A 6,122-nucleotide genomic window follows, 5' to 3' on the forward strand; every position below is an offset into this window, starting at 1 on the left:
ATTATGTAGCCTACAACGATGTATGTTATGTAGAGGGAGAGATGCTGTAGGCTTCACATTCTATGTTTCATTATGTAGCCTACAACGATGTATGTATGTTATAGAGAGAGAAAGACGGGCCTCCTCACATTTTTCCCATGGTCCTGGCTGGGCTCTGTCGTTGCCAGCTCTCCAATCAGCAACGGCTTCAGAAACTTCCTGACAAAATTAGGATTGGGATGGAATGCGACAAATGCGTCCTACAAATCAGAGATATAGATTAATCTATGTTGCTTAATATAAATACATACAAATGTCCTTCTTATGTCTCTCAGTTAATAAAACAAATATTTAAAACAATTACTGTGAGATTAGTTAAGAGGTAACTGTATTACATGTTAGACTTGTATATATAATATATAGTATATAATATTTATTTCCTTATTTATTTTTTTGCTTCCTCTTGGGTCCCCCACGGTAGGACCTGGCACAGGGCCTTCAGCACCGTAAACCCTGTTATATTACGAGCGTACATTGGTGCTGTTTACATAATATTAATGTAGTCATTAGCTAGATCGTACCTACTGACTGAGTTATTAATATATTTAGACCATTGTTTGATTTTGAACTCGTACACTGTTGACTGTGTTTACTACTAATTTAGTCGCTATTTGTCTTATCTATCTAATACTACATTTATGACTATTAGTATATAATCTATTTCCTTACTTCTATTTTTTGCTTCCTCATTGCGTCCCCACAGTATCAGCATTAATTAGAAATATATGTAGTATTTTCTACTCTACTTGCAACGCTCGAACCACAGGCAGGATTCGATGGTAGACAGTGCCTTACTCATGCTATCGTCTATGGCGACTGGACTGGAAGCAGGAAGTAGCGGAGCCACTGTGATATCACTCTCTGATGGCCTGCCTTGCATGTGGCCTGGATGGTAAATTGACCCTCAATAAACCAATAACAAGAAAAACAGGCACTAACAAATTGTGGCTCGGTCAATATTCAGGGGCCCAAAGCCCTATAGGGGGAGTCAAATGGCGAAATATATACTAATACTTATTTTTTACTTTTATCCAACAAATCTCTGAAATTTCAAAAATAGTACAAGAGCACCAGGGGAATAAACAGTTAGTAGAAAAACATAACTTGGAGTTAAGTTTTATCACAAGCACATAAAGGTAACTGCCAATATAAGGAATTACCACATAAAGTGTTTAACTGTAGTGAGACCGTTGGAAACCGACGAGCCGCCACAGAGCTTCAATGGACTAAACCATGCCAAGGAAATGCACCCCACACATAACATAGATTCATCATCCCGTCTTAACGCAAGTTGTTTCCTTTATTTTGCAGTTACCGCGTTGCCTACAGTCTGTTTGCCGCATTGGGCAGCATGTGCACCAATATACAGCTCGTTGTGTGTGGCAGCCCTACATATATCCATAGAAGTGTCTTGGAACTCTTACCCTGCAATTTGACTGTTTAAACTCATGGTAGCACTAGTAATGGATGCCTGTCCTGACTTGACCGGAAACACCATCTATGGATTATATTTCTATGTTTGTTGCAGCTGTCTTTGCGTTTTGCCCATTTCAAAATACAATCGCAGGAGAAAAAAAATGTACAGTTTGGGAAAGCAAATGGCTCTCACTGGAAACAGAAGACTAGACAGTCTGAAGAACCAATATAAATGTTTGTTTGTTTGTGCTAACATTACACTGTTTTCATAGCTCACAACGAGTGCATTGGCCATCACCCATGAGTAACTATGGCTTCATTCATCATTAGGTGAGTCAGTGTGCCACTGAGACATTTACTTGGTTGAGCCATTACTTAGTTTGATGAGATATATATAATATATATATTTCATATTACACAAACACACACAGTTTAGGTCAGAAGTTTACATACACTTAAAGTTGGAGTCATTATAAACATGTTTTCAACCACTCCAAAATTTTTGTTAACAAACTATAGTGTGCAGGTCCTAGACATCTATGTTGTTGCTCACTGAACAAGTCATTTTCCAACAATTGTTTACAGACAGATTATTCACTGTATCACAATTCCAGTGGCGTCGAAGTTGACTGTGCCTTTAAACAGCTTGAAAATTCCAATAAATGATTCATGCTTTAGAAGCTTCTGTTAGACTAATTGACGTCAATTGGAGGATGTACTGTGGATGTATTTCAAGGCCTACCTTCAAACTCAGTCCGGCTTTGCTTGACAATCATTCGAAAATCAAAAGAAATCAGCCCAAGACCTCAAAAAAAATTGTACACCTCTAAGTCTGGTTCATCCTTGGAGAGCAATTCCAACACTGAACGGTACCACGTTCATCTGTACAAACCTGAAAGGCCGCTCAGACAAGAAGAAGCACTGCTCCAAAACCCGCCATAACAAAACCAAGACTCCGGTTTGCAACTTGCGACATGGGGACAAAAGTCGTACTTTTTGGAGAAATGTCCTCTGGTCTGATGAAACTAAAATAAACGGTTTGGCCATAATGACCATCATTATGTTGGAGGAAAAAGGGGGAGCTTGCATGCCGAAGAAACCATCCCAACCGTGAAGCACAGGGCTGTGGCATCATCATGTTGGGGGTGCTTTGTTGCAGGAGGAACTGGTGCACTTCACAAAACTAGATGGCATCGATGGAGGAAAATATGATGGATATATTGAAGCAACATCTCAAGACATCAGTCAGAAGTTAAAGATTGTTGTGAATGGGTCCTTCCAAATGGACAATGACCCCAAGCCATACTTCCAAAGTTGTGGCAAAGTGGCTTTAAGGAAAACAAAGTCAAGGTATTGGAGTGGCCATCACAAAGCCCTGACCTCAATCCTATAGAAAATTTCTGGGCAGAACTGAAAAAACGCCTTGTAGAGCAAGGAGGCCTACACAACCTGACGTCAGTTACACCAGCTCTGCGGAGGAATGGGCAAAATTCACCCAATCTTATGTTGGAGAAGCTTGTGTGAAGCTACCTGAAACGTTTACCCAAGTTAAATAATTTAAAGGTAATGCTACCAAAACTAATTGAGTGTATGTAAACTTTGACCCACTGGAATGTGATGAAAGAAATAAAAGCTGAAACTAAATCATTCTCTACTATTATTCTGACATTTCACATTCTCTAAATAAAAGTGGTGATCCTAACCTAGAATTTCTACTCAGATTAATGTCAGGAATATTGTGAAAACTTAGTTATAAATATTTGGCTAAGTGTAATGTAAACTCTCTCGACTATATAATATATATATATATATATATAATCCTCCTAATTATCGTACAATCTGTGTGTCGCTTCATTGGCCTGGCTATTGTTTGTTTGATCAACAATTTGATGCTCAGTTTGTCAGTCAGAGCTCATGATTTCATTAATCAGGCCTGGACATGTCATACAAATATAGGTACTAAACGTGTCTAAATTTCCAATCATTACAACATGTGCATAGTCCTGGATGAAGATCAACAGTCATATTGGAATAGCTTGAGAACATTTTACCAACAACTTCCATAGTTAGGCTACTGACCGTGGCATCTTCTCCGGCAAAGTGACTGATGACCCGGATGCCCCCCGGGTGTCTCTTCGCCCACTGGGWAATATTATAGACCTTCCTGTCGATGACCAACCACTGGTCRCCTCTGTGGSAGTGCCTCTGGACCTCTTCCCAGGTGTAGACTGCACTGCCACCTCGCCCTCCTCCCCCTCCACCCCYGTCACCCTTGGCCGGCTCGCTTGACTCMGTCTGCTGACCTCCGCCCCCCATCCTYGGTTCTCTCTGYTCCACTCACACCGTCGCTGTGTCGGCTGCGCTCTGTCSAGTCTGTCCAACTGAAACACACTGAGGACCAGTCAAATGCAATGTACAGAGAGGAAGACAGGGAATGGAATCAGAATCAGATGATGCTGTCTGAGCCAAKTCACMCCCWCGTGATGAAATGGTGTGATTCTTCTGCAGGTTGATGTTTATTGGGATGAGTCTTGTCCTGGAGGCAACAACTGGGAGATTTCTGCTAGATGGGCCAGCTGCAAAGTAAGTGAAAATTGGCTATATTGTAAAAATTCATGAAAACAAAAATKCACTTTTTTTTGGTCKTAATTTAAGGTTAGGATTCTCAATGTGGTTAAGGTTAGGSTTATATTTGATGACTTTGTGCTGTGCCAGCTAGTGACCATCCTGCAGAGCTGCCTCCAGAACCTGATTCATGACAACAACAAAAAACGCTAACCTGCGATTCTTCTGCCAGAGGGGAAGGGAGATATCATATCGAATAACTAATATCTGAGCATTCTGTGTGGAGCTTCTATTCTAATATCTGAGCATTCTGTGTGGAGCTTCTATTCTAATATCTGAGCATTCTGTGTGGAGTTTCTCTTCTAATATGTTGAGCATCGATGCAATTTACCACGATGTTTATTTGTAACACTATATTAGAATAGAGACAAAGAGCATTGAAATATTCTCATCAATAAATAATAAAGAAAACAGAGATGCGCCATTGTTTGGGCATGGACTCCTCTTCCGTTCCGCATGTTTGCCGAGTTTTATATGACACAGTACAAACCTTTGCGTGTTTAATTTTAATGTCTGTATATAATGATAGACATGTAGACTATCAAATTATAAAATCGAGTAGTCCATTGGTGTGTCAGCCCTAAAATAAATACCTAGGCTACATTACTATCAAAAATAGAACGCAATTATACAATGATGATTCGAATACAGAATGAATAGAATAGACGCACTCACCAATATTCCCAGATGTCCAATCCTCGCGTCCTTTACTTCTAGCTCCTTCTCTTATTCATAAAAATACATGAACTTCATTCTGATCACCAGTCTCGTCATTTATCCAATCAAATCATCAGTCGGCTACGAAAGGTAGGCCTATCTCTCGTTCCATAACGCCCTATAGCTCAATCAGTCATTCACCCGCTCGTTCACTATACAATACTAAGCCGATCATTCGAGGGTCTCTAGTCCAATGGGGTTATTTCAATAGACCCCTGGCATATCTGCAATTGGTTCAAAAAAGCCCTTCAGGTCTGTCAATCRTCCACATATTTCAACCAATCAGAACGCTTGGACGCACTCCAGGGCCCCGCCCCTGACACATCAGTGYGTGTCTACACGTTGTCTCAAGAAGTAGAAAAGACAGCCCCCTTGATGCTTCAGTATGTAGTATTTTATTAGGGGTCTTCCTGGGGTTTATACAAAACATAAAACATGACATAATACATATTTTAACCTTTATTTAACTAGGCAAGTCAGTTAAGAACAAATTCGTATTTACAATGATGRCCTACCAGAAGGCCTCCTGTGGGGATGGAGKATTAAAAATAAATAATAAAATAAAAATATAAGACAAAACACACATCACGACAAGAGAGACACCAAAACACTACATAAAGAAAGACCTAAGACAACAACATAGCATGGCAGCAACACATGAAAACACAGCATGTTAGCGACACAACATGACAACAACATGGTAGCAACACAACATGGCAGCAGCACAACATGGTAGCAGCACAAAACATGGTACAAACATTATTGGGCACAGACAACAGCACAAAGGGCAAGAAGGTAGAGACAACAATACATCACGCGAAGCAGCCACAACTGTCAGTAAGAGTGTCCATGATTGAGTCTTTGAATGAAGAGATGGAGATGAGAGATGGAGATAACACGGTCCAGTTTGAAGGACAGAACTACATCAAATGACATAATACAGAACATTAATGGACAGGCACGGAACTACATTAAAATTTTTTTTTATGACAAGCATTAATAGACAGGTACAAATTTCCATATATTTAAAATAAGAATAGACAATTCTCATATTCTTATGCCTTAGCAATCCATGCAATGTGTACTCTTAATAACGTCTACAATTGCAGGTTCTGATGCTAATCTCTCACAACCAGTTATTCTGTTTACACTAGTGAGAATCTCACAACATTAGGAACCACTTGTCTGTTGTACAGGTCAGACAGGATGGAATCTACCTTTCCTCACCACTTGTCTGTTGTACAGGTCAGACAGGATGGAATCTACCTTTCCTCACCACTTGTCTGTTGTACAGGTCAGACAGGATGGATTCTACCTTTCCTCAC

The 6,122-nt window shown here is 40.1% G+C and overlaps 1 pseudogene; it reads right to left on the reverse strand.

Moving 5' to 3' along the window:
- Window positions 1–4,968, reverse strand: part of LOC112068481 (acyl-CoA Delta-6 desaturase-like) — a 17,393-nt pseudogene extending 12,425 nt beyond the window's left edge.
- Window positions 4,969–6,122: the final 1,154 nt, after the last annotated feature.

Source organism: Salvelinus sp. IW2-2015, unplaced genomic scaffold (genome assembly GCF_002910315.2).
Source record: "Salvelinus sp. IW2-2015 unplaced genomic scaffold, ASM291031v2 Un_scaffold537, whole genome shotgun sequence".
Taxonomy (NCBI): Eukaryota; Metazoa; Chordata; class Actinopteri; order Salmoniformes; family Salmonidae; genus Salvelinus; species Salvelinus sp. IW2-2015.